The sequence below is a fragment of the Equus asinus genome, chromosome 19 (assembly GCF_041296235.1).
Source record: "Equus asinus isolate D_3611 breed Donkey chromosome 19, EquAss-T2T_v2, whole genome shotgun sequence".
In the NCBI taxonomy this organism is placed as follows: domain Eukaryota; kingdom Metazoa; phylum Chordata; class Mammalia; order Perissodactyla; family Equidae; genus Equus; species Equus asinus.
In genome coordinates, this window is record NC_091808.1 from 25,160,210 (window position 1) to 25,176,316 (window position 16,107).

The following is a 16,107-nucleotide window of genomic DNA, read 5'->3' on the forward strand; positions in this document are numbered from 1 at the left end:
AACTAGATCACACTTAATTCTCAGTATTGCAGAGATCTTGATTTATTGACTGTACTAATAGCAATAGCAAGAGCATTTCAAACAAATTCCTAATTGTGGTGTTATTGTATTTGTATATGGATTGTGGATTTATTCAGGACTATACAAACCTATAATATTATATATGTTAGCAATATGAAACTGGAAATAAGTTATTTTAAATCATCTGCTTATATGACTATTTCAAGTTTACCTATTTTCACTCTATGTTAAAGTTAAATATTAGCCTGTTTTCCTGTTTGTAATCAGTTTAACCAAATATAAATACTCAATTCTCTGTCTTAAGTTTATAGATATGTTAAAAAGTCCGTCTTTAACTGCAGTGGTATAGAACTAACCCTTTACAAATTTTTCAGTTTTAAATAATATTCTTATCTTCAGTACTTAAATATGAAGTAGCATAGTATAACCGTGCTAAACACAAACGTCTGTGACAGTGCGCTGGGACTTTATTTTATATTTGGTTTAAGGCTATCTCTAAAACGTACATGGTTATTTATAAATAACTATTTGTTGAGTTGATGGGAGCTAATAGCTTAAGGCTAAAGTATAAAGACTGTGAAAGAGTCTCTTTCTTAGAATTTTATGTTAATGAACATAGACTGGAATGGTACTGCTTTTAAATAAGAATATATTTCTTAAAACTACTTGGGAGATTTCTCAAATTTAGAAATGTATCGTAAGACATTAATTTTGATTTAAGTGAGAGGATGAATGTTCCAGATGAAGGCACCATTTCAAACAAAATTTTTTTGTGTGAAATATGTCTCTAGTCAAATGTTGGATTGAAGGTAAACTGCGCATTCTCTCTCGTATTTTCTATGTGTTCTAATCATAACTGACAGAGAAAACTGAATGAGGAACTAGATCACTGCTAAGAAGCAATCTTTCTGTTTTTCATCTATGAATGATTCTCATCCCGTGTTAGTGTTATGTTACCAGATTTTCTCCATAGAGTGGAACCATAGCTGCCAACATCTTCCAGCCCCATGTCTTCTAAACTTTGCCCTTCAGAGAATACGATGCTCTCCTTTCCTTAATTCCGATTGGAAAATTCTCGGAGTATGTCTCTGATTGGCCCAGTGCTTGTTTGTAAAATCATGTGGCTAGAAGGACTTGGTACTGTAACAGGCAAACTTCATTTGAGTTACGTAGTTGGAGCAAGTAGAAAAAAATTCCCCTCCATAAGGCAGATGCTGTTCCACACTGGAGCTGATGATGATGGGCCTGTGGCTGGGTGAAGCCCAGAGAAGCTGATACAATTCCCTAGCTCGGTTTATTGTCCAAAAGTATTTCTGCTTTCTTTGGAACAGCATAAGGACTTCCAGCTGGTTACATCTTGGTCTGGAGTGGGTAACAACAAACAATGAAATAACAGGCCTGACCTCTATTCACAAGAAATTTACAATCTACTGTAGAGGTGTAATAAACAGACCAAAACCAAAAAACAACGTATTGTGAACTTAGGTGATATTGCACACTACATGTGTAATTGGATTTCAGAGAATGTCCAGGTCAGTATGTGCTACAGTCTTCTGAAGATTTTGAGAAGTTCTATTTGGCGTAACTTACAAGGATGCAGTGTTAATAAGTAGAGCTAAAGAAGGGTGGTGTTTGAGCCAGAAAGAAGAGCATGGGGAATATACTAGAGACAGGGATAAGCACAGGATGTGCCAAAAGTCATGAGACTAGTCCCTTGTAGGACTGGAAAGCTTGAGAAAAAGAGATTGAACATGTACGGTATGACTAGATTATGGAAGAGAATGAGAATCTGAATGTTTATATATTGTTAAGAAACACCAATATACAAATCAATATATTGGTCTCAAATTTGAGGTCATACTCTCCAAAAAGCTTAGAAACATTAACCCCATTAATATGTAATGAATAACTGCAAGAGATTTACCTGTGCAATGATTGTCTTTAGACAGCAGTAACTCAGGAAATGAAAACCTGAAAAGCTTTCTAGTGCCAAGTGCAGTTGGAACCCAAGACATGTTAACATATTAATGTCTTTTAGGACCGCAACTAGCAAGTGACAGTCGCCTTGCTCTGAAGTTGCAATTGCAGTGGCAGTAATATACATGTGGTAGACATTATTTCATCAGGACAAACATGCTATATAATAGCTATAGGATATAACTTCATTTAATTTTGTCCCTAAGTGTTTACAAGTGCCTACCTCTCTGAAACCATGTTATTTTAAGACATTCAAATGTAGAAATTGCACAATGATTTCATTTTGAGAGAAAACTGATGTGTTTTTGACCCTAAACATTAGAAACATTATTTTATGCTACATCTATAAATAAAATAAGATGGTGCTCTTTGTAGTAATCAGAATACTGAGATATTTATTAGCTGAAAAATGTCCTCACTGTATTATATGTAGATTTTAAAAAGCACTTCCTTAATGAGTTAAATGACACAAAGAAATAAATCTGTTTCTTGAATGTTTGGTTTCTTTTGATTTATCTTTTTCTTTTTTAAATTAAATATTGAAACAGTTGACATTTTGGAAAAATAAGATTTGATTGATCCCTATAGCAGTCTACAAATCAACATTGGCCTAATGATATAATAGAAAATAATTTTTTCCTAAGAAGAAATAATTGTAACCATTGAACAATTTTTTTGTAATTGGTAATATGGCAGATAGGAAGGAAATCTCATGTTCAAATAGTTATGTTGAATATTAAATTACCTTGGATGTTTGTAACTCCCTTTTAAACTGATAGTTTTCAGTCCTGCCATCAAAAAAAAGTAATTTAATATCTAATGCAAATAAAATAGTATACAGTTTCAAAGGAAATCACTATTGTTGAAATTGTAATAATATTTTTAAACTTCTAAAATGGAATAATAGTTTCTTCAAGATTATTGTAAAAAAGACTTTAAAAACAGAATAAGATTTTTTGGGAACTTTTAGAGTGCTTTAAACACTTCCAGAAGCTGTAGAAATTGGTGGGTCTGCTTCTTATATCTAATTTCACTTAAAGTTTATGGTTATCATTTTCTCTGCTCTTGGTTAGATATAGCGCTGAGCTTAACTTATTAGTTCTTGCCGAGAATCCAGAAATAGCAAAATTAAAACCACCAAATTCGGGCTGGCCTGGTGACTCAGCGGTTAAGGTTGCACATTCCCCTTCAGAGGCCCAGGGTTCCCGGGTTAGGATCCCGGGTACGGACAAGGCACTGCTTGTCAAGCCATGCTGTGGTAGGCGTCCCACGTATAAAGTAGAGGAAGATGGGCATGGATGTTAGCTCAGGGCCAGTCTTCCTCAGCAAAAGGAGGAGGATTGGCAGCAGATTTTAGCTCAGGGCTAACCTTCCTCAAAAAAAAAAAAAAAAAAGTATTAAAAAAACGCCACCAAATCAATAAATAGTGGTTAGTACGAGTTTATTGTGCATATAAGAACAGTTCACAAACTGTGAGCTTTCAAAAATCAAAACTGGTATGAAGCTTGGGGGCATGAAGTTACAAGATGGCTTATAAAGTGAAAATGAGGAAGTTGTTAACCTTTACAATGATTGATTATTACAATGGGGGTTTCCAGATGGCAGGGGGTACTTAAGTGATTATCTCATACCATTTTTAGGGAGATGACAAGTTTCTTTTATGATTGTCAGAGACATTTACAAAAATAACCTAAGTCAAGTTTCGCCTAGGTTCCTGAAATAAGCTAGACTTAGTTTTGCTTGTGTGGCTTAAATGGTTTTGTCTGCTCAGGGAGTTCTCAAATTCGGTCACTATTGTATATTTAATTTTAACACTTTATTATCACTTGTAAATGAAATATGAAATTTAAAATAGAAGAAAAAACACTGGTAATCAAGTAGGCCAGAAAAGAATGTGGCAGGAAAAAAAAGACAGTGATAAAAGGATGTGTACATATGTTTGAGTCACATAGCTAGAGGATTCTGGTTGAGGTGTAAGTGGTGAAAAGCACAAAAGGATGTTGGATAGGGAGGTGATGGGCCTGGAGAAGCAGGAGAACAGGAAGTGGAGAAAAAGAGGTTAATTGGGGAGATGGGTACAGTTAAGAGCAGGGACTAGACTTCTAATGCTTGGCTTTGAAACCTGGCTCCACCTTTTCTATGTTGTGATCCTGGGTAATTTACTTACTAAGCTTTTCAAAGGATTCTTTTTTGGATGAAATGGGTACATGGCATAATTTGTGGGAAAACACTTTATAAATTATAAAGAGATATAAAAATAGTTTATTTTATTCTGTTTCGACTTCCTCATTCATTCATTCAACAAACAGGTCTGCTGGGACTATTGCCGTTTTGCTTTCCTGTTAGCTGATTCATATTTGTCTTCTCCAGCAAATTTCGAATAAAAGCAAACTTTAGGGAGTTTTCAGGGCTTCACTTTAGCAATTGTGATCATGCCATTACTCCGCTTCATGAAATTATGATGTTCTAAAGATGAAAAGGAGCTGCGAAGTCATTTAGTTCAACGCTCTCATTTTATAATGAGGAAACAAGCCCAGAGAGGTTACTGTAAATGCAGGCTGGGGAACCAAGGCATCCTCCTTCCTGGCTTCCCTGTGTTCAGTCTTCAACATGTAATGGTGTCTGACTCACTTTTACGTTTATTTTAAGCACATGGCTTTTATCGTATCAGAGATAGGTCGTGGCAGAACTAGGTGAGAACCTAGTTTGACTGTCACTCCAATATCATTTCCAGCAGTCTGCTGACTCTCAGTTTGGGTGAGTTTAAATGTTCCTTTCTATGTTTTTTTCTTCATCATGTTTATCTTTCTAAATAGATTGCAATACTTAGAAAACTTTTACTGATTAATTTAAACAAATATGTTTGAGTGCCTACTATATGTGACACGTTGCTGTTTGCAAAAGTCATTATGAATTGGACACCTCTTATTTTTTGAGGAAAAAATATGTAAAACTCTGTATGTAGCTGAAAATTATTTTGGTCAGATAGACTCAAATTTCCTTCTAGGAAACTGACACAATTGCCTAAAATATATAATGTACTTCTAACTTTGTCAGATTGAATTATTACTTGACAGGAGTTGATGCTTTTATAATTAGAACGCCTTTAATAATAGGAGCCACAGAATGTGAAAATAAATATAGGAAATTACATTCCCCCACCTCAGGCTGCTAAACTGATACTTCTATGTTGAAATGTGAAAGTATTAATCTCAAAAAAACCTATTGTTACCTCTTTACAAATATATAGAACAATGACAACAGCAAAAATGCAGAAATGACTGCAAAATGATTCTACTGGAATAAAACCTTGCTTGGAAATATTCATGTACCCATAAAACGGGAAAGAAAGAGAGATTTTATTATAACAAATAAATCTATTTACATGTAGAAATATACTAATATTTTCTGTAAAGATCGTAAAAAATGTACTTAAAAATGTAACAGAACAGTGAAAACAAAGTAGAACAATATAGCCTACTTGATTTCAAAGTAATAATTAAATATTTTGATCACTCCTAGCTAAGATTATTGGATTGCAGGATGAGAAGGAGAGTCATTATTCTGAGACTTTCTGGGTTACTGATACCCTCTCTCATGCATAGCTAATCCCTGTCGAATCGCTGGAGCTCGTCAGGCGGGGGAGGCAGTTTCTGTCTTCCACCTTCAGGGGTGTTGACTGCTGACAGACAGGTATTGTGTACAGAGTGTATCTCTGGTAAGAGTGAGTGGAAAATTGTTCTACCTCAGGGAAGGTTTCAATGTCAATTACCCTGCCCCTTATTTCTCTGTGTTTAATATTTAGACAAGGTGATTAAGCTTGAATTTAAAATTTCTCAACGTCTGCATGTATCGTAGATGGGATGGTAATTCTGCAATATGAAACATGGGCCAATTAATCACCTTTTGAACTGAGTCACGCAGCTTATTGAATGAAACTGGCTGGGGACACACACAAAATAATTAATTGGTGCCTCTTAGGATGACAGTATTGGGATGTTCTATCATTTTACTACATAAGAGAATACTAATGCAGAATAATATTTTGGATCTTTTAGTTTTTCCTATGAAATAAGCCTATTCATGTGTAAAGTTTAACATCTAAAACTAATTTAGAAATTCTGTAGAAGATGAAATGAATTTACTGTTCATAATCAGAAAAGCATGTCAATAATGAGGTTAGTATATGGCCCAGTGAGACAGATATATATATATATATAAAATATATATACATACGTAATACACATATATATATATACATATATAATATACATATACATATCTATACACACATATATAATACACATATATAAAATGTATATGTATAATATATATACATACATACGTAATACACATATAAATATATATATATATGTTTTAGTTACCAAAGATTGTCACCCTGAGTTGCCTTAACTAACTTACAGTTGTGTATTCCCGGGGAAGAACTACCTGGAATTGAGACTGTGGAAGTTTTCTGTGTAAGTCTAGCACCACTCTAGAAAAAGTAACTCAAAGAACACAGACTAATACTGTCTTTCTGTATGATGATGAAGACATTCTGATATATGGCCCTGAAGCGTTCTGATGTATTGCCCCAAACTTCATCCTGTACCAATTTACCTGTCAAACATTTGATTATGCTTAAAACACTTTTCTACTTTGGTTATCTAGAAAAGCAGATTTGTGAGTGAAAATATGGAGACTGTAATAAATGACTGACTGACAAAATGAATGTAATTTATTCATTAGTTCACAGCCACTTAAATGCTTGTAATGTGCCTGTGCAACACACCAGATCCAAAAGTGAACAAGCTTGTGAAAATTATTCTCTTGTTTTTCCTACCCTGGTTACCTGTTCCTTTGCCTGGGAAGCTGTAAGTCATACTTGATTTTTCAGGTCTTCCTCATCTCTCCAAGTTTTATTAATTTTTATTTCTAAACTTTTTCCTTCTCTGTTCAGCTGTTTCTGTCTGTCTTAACTTTCACTACTTTGTTTTTTGCCCTTGGCATTTTCTATCTGGAAGTGTTAAAATAGTCCATTGTCTCCAAATTGGTCCCTCCAGCCTTTGGCCCGGAAGTCTATCTTATACTATGTTTGAATGACTTTCCAGATGCAGACTTGACTGTGGACTCTTAGATCAAAACCCTCCGCTGCCTAGAGAATCAAGCCCAAACTTCCAGGCACAACCTAGAGGGACCTTTACAGCCTGTCTGCATTCTGCTTTTCACAATTTATCTTCTTCATCTGTATCCACACCTGATTCCTCTATTATGCCATACTGGGTTACTCAGTTTTCTTTGACAAACGGTACACTTTCTCATCTGTGTACTCTCTCAGCTCTTCCTCTTGCTTTATCTCTCTTCGCCAGGTGTATCTTACAGATTCCTATGTAAATCTCAAAGCCCAACTAAAAATAAAATACTTATCATTAGCTTTTCCTGATTCCCCACTCCCTGAAGTAAATGAATTACTTCCTTATCTACCTTTGTGTGGTACTTTCAAAACTTATGACATTTCTCTCTTGCTCACATTCACTTACTTTCTGTATGCTTGTGCTTTATCTTAAATGCTCAGCACATGACAGTGTACATGGCACATAGTAGGTATCCAATATATTTGTTGAAATGAATTGTGAAAAAATGGCTTTGGGAGCCAAGACAAGAAGAATAATTGCTGATTAGCTCCCATTACTTTATGGCATAAAATAGAAAATAATTATGTTGTGAATATATAACATAAGTAATAATATTATTACGTTCAAATGATAAAAAATAGTACAATAGTATTCCTGGAGTGCCCTACGGAAAAATAGATATTGCCAGTATCCTATTTTTAAAAATACCTTCAAGATTAAGACTTTCATCACTTCAAATACTTCTGCCTAAAGAAACAGGAATTTAAGGGAAATATTGTCTGAGTTTATTGAAAAAAGTTGGATGAATTTTAATGTGGGTATTCAAAGTAAAAGATTTAGAGATAATTAAACCATATTATGTCAATAGGCTGATAGGTAGTGTTTAATGGTTCTAACTCTGGAGATAGCAAAGGATGATCATTGAAAAAGCTATTAAAATGAAATAAAACTCATCATCACCTTGGTATATCCATTTCTTTCCTTTTTTTTTTGTTGAGAAAGATTAGCCCTGAGCTAACATCTGTCACCAATCCTCCTCCTTTTGCTGAGAAAGACTGGCCCTGAGCTAACGTCCGTGCCCATCTTCCTCTACTTTATATGTGGGACACCTACCACAGCATGGCTTGCCAAGTGGTGCCATGTCCACACCCGGGATCCGAACCAGCGAACCCCGGGCTGCAGAAGCAGAACGTGCGCACTTAACCACTGCACCACCAGGCCGGCCCCAATTTCTGGGAGCATGCTCTGTGTGGTAAGATGTCAAGGAAGAGTTAGCAAAACTTACAACAGTCCAAAAAGGAGGAGTTGAAATGATCTAAAGGGCAATGCAGATGGTTGCATAAATAATGGTTAAACCACAAAACGTTCATGTGGAAAAGAAGAGTACAGAAATATGATATGATCAGAGGACTCTACAGTCCTACAGAATTTTGCTTGGATTATTCATGTTTTATGGCTTTAAAATAAATTTGAATATATTTGCAGCCAAAGGAAAGAAACACCATCTGTCTCTATTAATCTAAAACAGTCAATAGTTTCAGGAATTATTTGTACACACATTTAAAAATATTTACTCTGTGATGGGTCTTTAAAGTTAGTAGGGTATTCTGAGGTGCCCCCACCACGTGAAGTTGATACAGTGAAGATAATCACACATTTCTGTGGAATTTTCACTGGGGTGCCTATAAGAGAGTGAATACTGTGGTGGATGAACTATGCGGACTTTGGGGCGTGGTTATAATAAAACCTCAACTTATGTTTAGTAGAATATGTAAAATATGGAGCACTTAGCTTCAGGAGAAAAATGCCATTATAATCAGTTTTGTTTTCTACTTAAAAGGAAAAGTACAGTTTACAATTGCCTTTTGGTAAGGCATTGTAGAACACACTGCCAATGATTATCTTTTAATTTTGCGCATGGATATATATATCTGTTGTCATATGTTTTGACAGAAAATGAAAAAGGACATTTCTTATCCTTAAAAACCCTGCAAAAACTGTATTCCTTAAGTATAAACTACACTGTACTTTGTTGTTATTTTAATTGTGTTAGTTCTGCATTTAAAAACTTCTAGCAGAATATTTGTTTCTTAACCTTCACAATTAATCAAGCCAGTATTATTTTTTTTAAGAGAAGAAGGTAACTAATGAAAGAAGCACTGTGGTATTTATAAACAGCGAACTCAGTCTTTTTATACTTAAGAAGAAGAATCAGTTGAGAGTATAATTCTGTAAGAATTAATCAGCCCTTACAGATTTCTGTTTCTTCTACTTGTCACTTAATCTTGTACCCTACTTATGCCATCAGTATTTGTACTCCAAAAGTATTTTACACTTATGTGAGGCATGCCATACCTTCTGACAACTGAAATATAGTTTTGTTGTAGTGATTTTGAAACTAAAAACATATCTACATAGGTTGTTTTTAATGTTTTTTTCATTGTACATTGTCATTCTTTACATCAATTTCATCTTAGGTAGTTAGAAGAATTCTTTTAAAGCTGTTTTTTGAAAGTACACTTTCTTTCATTCCAAAAGATTGCTACTAAAAATGTTAGATTTAATAAAAATTAAAATACTGCTTTAAAGAATGTGCATACTACCGTTTACTTTGTAAAGCACTATTTCCTCAGGAGAAAAACATTTATGCTTGCCTTTCCTTGATTCTCTTTTCCCAATTCTCCTTCAAGAGTTAAATAAACTTGAATTTTTAAATCAAAAAAGAAAGGCAGCTTGGGAGAGAAGCCATCCTATTACAGATATTTGAGGGCAGCAAGGGTGTCAATTTATTTTCTTGCAGAAGTTCCAGCACCTAGCATGGTGCCCCGAACACAGTAAGTGCTCAATAAATATTTGTCATAGAAATACATGAGTTAAGTGTTGTACTTTAACAATTTATTGTTTTCTACTTGTTTTATTCTTACAGGATAGAATAGATGCTGGTATTATCCATTTCTTTGTAACTAAGATTTCTAAAATTAGCATTTTTATCATTTTTTATTCTATAAAATTAAAAGAATAAATTGAGGTTGCATCTGAGATTGAGAATTTTATTTTTGCTATGGTTTATGTTTTACCCACAATCTTTTTCCTTCTCTCCCATCGTTGGTAATGGAGACGAGCGGGAATTTAGTACACACCCAAACTTTTTTTTAAGGGGAAGGAATGTAGAATGCCAAAATTAAATATTCAGTACCTCATTCAGTTCCTCACTTGCCACATTTCACATGCTTAACAGCCATATGTGGCTAGTGGCTATCATACTGGACAATGCAGATATAGGCTATTTTCATCATTGCAGAAAGTTCTGTTAGATGTCTCAGGACTAGAGGCTGTTGCCTTCTACAAAGACTGAAAAAACAGGAATAAGAGTAGGAGTAGAGGGTGATACAAATTCAACATGCTGAGTTTGAGATGCTTGGGGATATCTGTGTGGATAAGCAACTAGGCCTGTGATTCTGTAATTTAGGGGAAATATCAGAGCCTGAGATCAAGATTTGGGAATCATCAGGGCAGAGGTGATAATTAAAACCAAGAGAATGTATCAAATCACCTAAGGAGAGAATAGAAAGAAGCATAATGGGTGATTAAAGGAATGACCAGGGAAATACAACTGGATATTGGAGAATAACCACCTGAAAGTGATCAGATTGTCAGAGAGGCGAGAGAAGAATGAGAAAATAGCGTCCTGTAAACAAAAGTCCTTCTTTTCTTTTTTTTTTTAAGATGGCCCTGAGCTAACATCTGTTGCCAATCTTTTTTTCCTTCTTCTTCTTCTCCCCAAAGTCCCCCAGTACATAGTTGTATGTCCTTCTAGTTCTGCTGTGTGGGAAGCCGCCTCAGCACGGCTTGATGAGCAGTGCTAGGTCTGCATCCAGGATCGGAACCAGTGAAACCCTGGGCTGCCGAAGCAGAGCACGCAAACTTAACCACTTAGCCATGGAGCCAGCCCCTGAAAGGTCCTTATTTTTTCATGAATAGAAAAAGGTAGTGAGGTCCTCAGCGTCAAATACAGCAGCAAGCTCCATTAAGTTAGGACTTACCCCCAAATGAGGGAGCATCAAGAATTTTTCATAACTTAGATCAAATTCACCATGATAAATTAATATTTTTTTTTAGTGTTTTAATATTGACACTTTACTTTCTGCTTTAAAATGTATACCACGTATTATTCTCCCTAAAATGAGTTCTGAGATGATGGTCATTTTTCCTGAAGTTTTATATTGCCAAAAAAAGAAGAAAAATAAAAAACTCAAAGAATTTAGAATCAAAACAGGTCTTAACAAAAATTGAGTCCAAAGGCTTCACTTTGTTGACATGGAAACAGACCTAGAAAGTGAAGATGACTTGCTAAGTTTGCACTGCTAGTTAGTGTGCTTTTCCACGATACTTGTGACACTGTTCCTGTTCGCTGATGAGTTTCAGCAGCTAGTGCTGGAAAAAAGATAAAGTTAACAGGTTGCAGTTATATCTACCAGAGGTTAAAAGTTTCAGTTAATGAACAGTTCTCATAATGGACTCATGGGAATCATTAATCTGTTTTAGAAACAGATAAAATATTATTTATTGGAGAAACAATTTTCACCTTCCTACATGAACTCACAAATCAGAAGTTTTCATATTCTTATACAGATTCTAACAGTGTATGTGGTTTATGCATAAACATTCTTCTCTGAAATATATCAGTGTGGAGGGAAAAACCTCTCAGATAATAGCTAGCTTTTCAAATTGGCATTTTTGAGCCTGACCGTCATTGAGTCTTTGAATCTGACAGCACGTTTTGGATTGTATGAAGGAGAAGTCATTTTAAATTATTATGTCTTCTCAATGGAAAAGAAGACAAATTGTCAACTTTCTTAGTGCCTCCCTACAGAAAGTTGTAGAAGTTAAATATAGTATTGTATCTGTTGGCATAAAGAAGCTTTGCAACTCACACCCCCAGTGATCTTGGAGAGAAGGCAGAAAATACTTTCTCTAATACTCTGTGTCAAAGATGTCTGAAGGATGGATAAAATTAGGTGTGAGTATCTTAAACATGAATAAAATCCATTAGTCATTTTACATTCTCATTCTTTGATTTCTTTCTGTAATGTTTAAATACACTGATAGCTATGTAAAAGCATTTTTAAACTTTAAAATAACAGCAACAACAACAAGAAAGCCCTGATACAATAATCATATGGAAACATTAAAAAGCATACCTAGGGCCAGCCTCAGTGCCCTAGTGGTTTGGTGGCCTGGGTTGGGTTCCTGGGTATGGAGCTACACCACTCTGTTAGTGGCCATGCTGTGCTGCCAGCCCACACACTAAAAAAGAGAGGAAGATTGGCACACGTGTAGGCTCAGGGCAAATATCCCTCGGAGGGAAGAAAAAAAGCATACCCAGTTTGTTATACAAAGAGGTGACAAATTGCTTATCACAAATCTCAAAAAAAAAAAATCCATAAGAAATTGGGCTAATATCAAAATTTGGTGGATATTAATGAAATACATATATTTAAATAAGAACCCTATTTCAAAAAACCCCACTGATCCTAACAAGTAGAACATATCATGTGTTATCTGCTTTTGGAAGTTGTCTTGCTTGCTATATTGATGAGTACAATTGGTAGATATAGCCACATGTACTTTTAAAAATTATCTCAATTATCAAAGGCAGAAGGAGTTTAACTTTTATCTTCTACTATAATCCTTTGCACATCTCTTCTGGTCTCATAGACTTCCAATGGGAAATTAGCGTGGATCCTTCTTTTCAAAATAGACTTTCACAGTTAGGGTCTAGATGAGTGTGAGGATGAGGGGAAGATGTAGCCACTAACAGCTAAATAAAGGTATATGCTTGATACTTTATATCATCACATGATATTTTACACAGTTACGTAATCCTCACACAGTCCTGTAGATAGGTAGATATCATTCCTCTTCTCTAGCTAAAAACACTTAGCTCTGACTAGTTAAATGATCCATCCCAAGTTATACAACGAGAAAATGTCAGAAGTAGAATTTAAACATAGTCTTATCTCATTCTAGAATCTGAATTTGTTCCAATAACGCAAATTAATAAATGCAGTGGAGAACTAAATTTATCTATTACAAGCTATGTAGTTTTGAGAACCAAGTTAGTAATACTAACTTTTACTTTTTCTTGAATACAAAGAGCTGTGATTTGTGCAGAAATATTTAGGTTTTAAAAATCAATGTTTAATTTTTTATCTCTATTGTTTTAATATTTCTGGTATGTAGACATGTCTTACAGAAAGGAATTAATTGCTCAAAAGCTTAGAGTAAGTTTATATTCTAAGATGTAGTTTCAAACATTGATTCTAAACTTTCTTTATAGGCATTGGTATATGTACACATTAAAATTTGTATGTAAACATATAAGTCTGTGTTAAAATGATAACAGATTCTAACCGGTCTCTCCAATTAAATATTCATTTCCCAATTAACATCTTCCCACACATTCCTATAAAGACTTTCTGAGCTGTTGTTAAATTGGCCAGGAAAGCTAAATTTATCTCAGTTTCTTTGTCATATTCACTTTCATATTTAGATGTAGATGGTGGTTTGTAAAACATTTGTAATTTTGATTGCAAAACACAAATATGTTTTCCCCTTTCCTCTACAAAGTTCTCAAAAGACTGTTATATTTTATTTTTTCATGCTTTAAATTTTTGAGTTTAAAAGACATTATACTCTAATCTTTGCAGAAGACTCTGATATTGTCACGAGTCTTTAAGTCTCTGTGGAGGTTGGAAAGTGTATGGGTGAATAAAATGTGCAAGGTCATTAAGCTTGCATGATTTAAAGAACCTTGGTAAGTTATTCCCTCCCATCATCCTCCCCCTTCATTCCGCACATAACTTTCTGCCCTACTCATGACATCTTTCCCCACCCCTACCCATTTATTTTCTACAACAAAAAGAATGATAGTTAACTGCCCCTGATAAATATCTGAAAAAGAACTGGACACTCACAATCCAGGCAATGTAGGAAAGAGGTGCCTCAGACAATCGTTCTATTATTCTGTTCTATTGTGCCTCATGCTTTCTCTTGTGATGCAACCTTCATTTCAACCCATTATCCCCTCACATGTAAATCCAACAGGCTTTGTAGATGTGAATAGCTGTGCCCTGTAGCAACTAGACAGAAATGAAAGGAATGTATGCTTAAGTCTGAAGTATAGTATTTTACTGCTTGGTTGAAGTTCAGCCATACTGAAATGTTGGAAAATATTGGGACGTTGCTTCAGATGCTTGAGTTAATGATTCTTGGTGAAGTTGGTGATGTTTCTTAAATATGTGTTTACTAGTTTTGCATTAACTTCTTTAAATAGCACAGTTGGGTTATTAAAAATAAAACTACCGGAGATAAACTGGATGTGTGTTAATTTTAATACTAAGTTAAAATTTATTAACTAATGAACTAATGAAAAGAAAAAAAGAGCTGCTGTATTTTAATCCCTAGTATACTGGTCTCTATGTAATTTGCTTTGTACTGAATCAAAAAATGTGATGATGCGTGGTATTAGCTGCCCTAAGGAAGCCCTTCCACAGGGTTAGATCATGGTTATATCAATTAAACCAGTTCTATTGGGAGATATTTTAAATCACTTACCTTTATTTAATATCAAAGAGTCTAGACAAGTGGTTGATGATTTTTTTAACACGTGACACAAATCCTTTTTTATACTTTTCTTTTGTAAACACAGCTCAAATATCAACTTCCCTTGAAATATTCTCCAACTTCACCACAAAAAATTAGTGGTTTATTCGTATACAAAATGTTTATCATAGTCCTTAACAATTGTATTGACATATTTTCTTCACGGCCGTCTCAACAGTTGGACTATAAAATATAAAGCCTGGCTCCTTTTTAAGTTCTTTTTTATTTAAAATATTCTTCATTCTCGAATTCCTAATGCATATGAGAGTATCTAGGATATAGTTGTCTCTCCAATTAATATTTGTTCATTGATTCACAAACTGAATGTATTAAAATCAGATAGTTTTATCAAAATCATGAAACTGCCTTTTGCTTAACATAGTGTCGACATAGGCTATCGGGAGACTACCATGCATTTACATTTCTTACTCATATTTCAAATATGAACATTAAAAGTAAAACTATGTAGTGTTAAATACTCAACTCTATCTGGCTTTCTGGTAACCTGCAGGGAAGCCGGCCTCAGTCTACCAGCATTGCCTTGGCCTTTGGAAGTGTTTTATAATGTCTTCTGGGTATTTATCTACTGGAATATGGACAGGATCATTGTCTATTTTTGTTGATCAGCCTTAAATATATGGGGGCCAGGCAGCAACCCTCAGTTGATTCCCTTAACATAAAAAGGATAGGTTTGTTCATTAAGAAATACATCATGTTACATAGATGACGTGCAGCCCATATATTACATCATGTATAACATTTTCTCTTTGTAGAATGCGTCTCTTGATTTAAGAACTCCTGGAGAGAACTATAACGGGAATATAATGTGATAGTTTGCAAGTGGAGAAGTATGTTACATGTCGTACTAACTGGAAAGAAAGTGTTTACTTTCTGTACTATGGCTTTACATTTCAGCCGAATGGTTATAAAATGAAGAATTCATAATTTAGAACTGAAGTAGAAGAACCCATAGTTTTAAAAATGGAGAATGGAGCTGCAAGATTGATCTTTATCTGAAAAATTGGAAATAGCAGTTTTCATTAAACGGCTGTGGTTTTCCGTGGAAGTGATAACCACTATGGAAACTGATATAATTAAGTTAAAATTATTAAATAGATAAAGCTAATGTAACTAAGACTGTGATTAGCTTAATTCGTACAGGAGATGATATCAATTATTTACATTCTTTATCCACTTTCTTTTCTAAACTGCCTAAATTTCACTTACTCTCATTCACTGAGAGTTCTTTTATGTCACAGTTAGGGGAACACAGGAAGAAAAAACCAAATGGATAGTTCTGAATTTGTCC

At 34.6% G+C, this 16,107-nt stretch overlaps 1 protein-coding gene across 6 annotated transcripts in view; it reads left to right on the forward strand.

Annotated features, from left to right (window-relative positions):
• ERBB4 (erb-b2 receptor tyrosine kinase 4) overlaps positions 1 to 16,107 on the forward strand; it is a 1,100,930-nt gene that overhangs the window by 65,118 nt on the left and 1,019,705 nt on the right. For 2 of the 6 annotated variants that reach the window (XM_070489801.1, XM_070489800.1), the window contains exon 1: positions 4,619 to 4,755. The exons of the other annotated variants lie outside the window; for them this stretch is intronic. The gene's annotated coding sequence lies outside the window, so the exon portion shown is untranslated. Of the gene's footprint in view, positions 1 to 4,618; positions 4,756 to 16,107 lie in introns of those variants that run through there. 6 annotated transcript variants of the gene reach the window in all.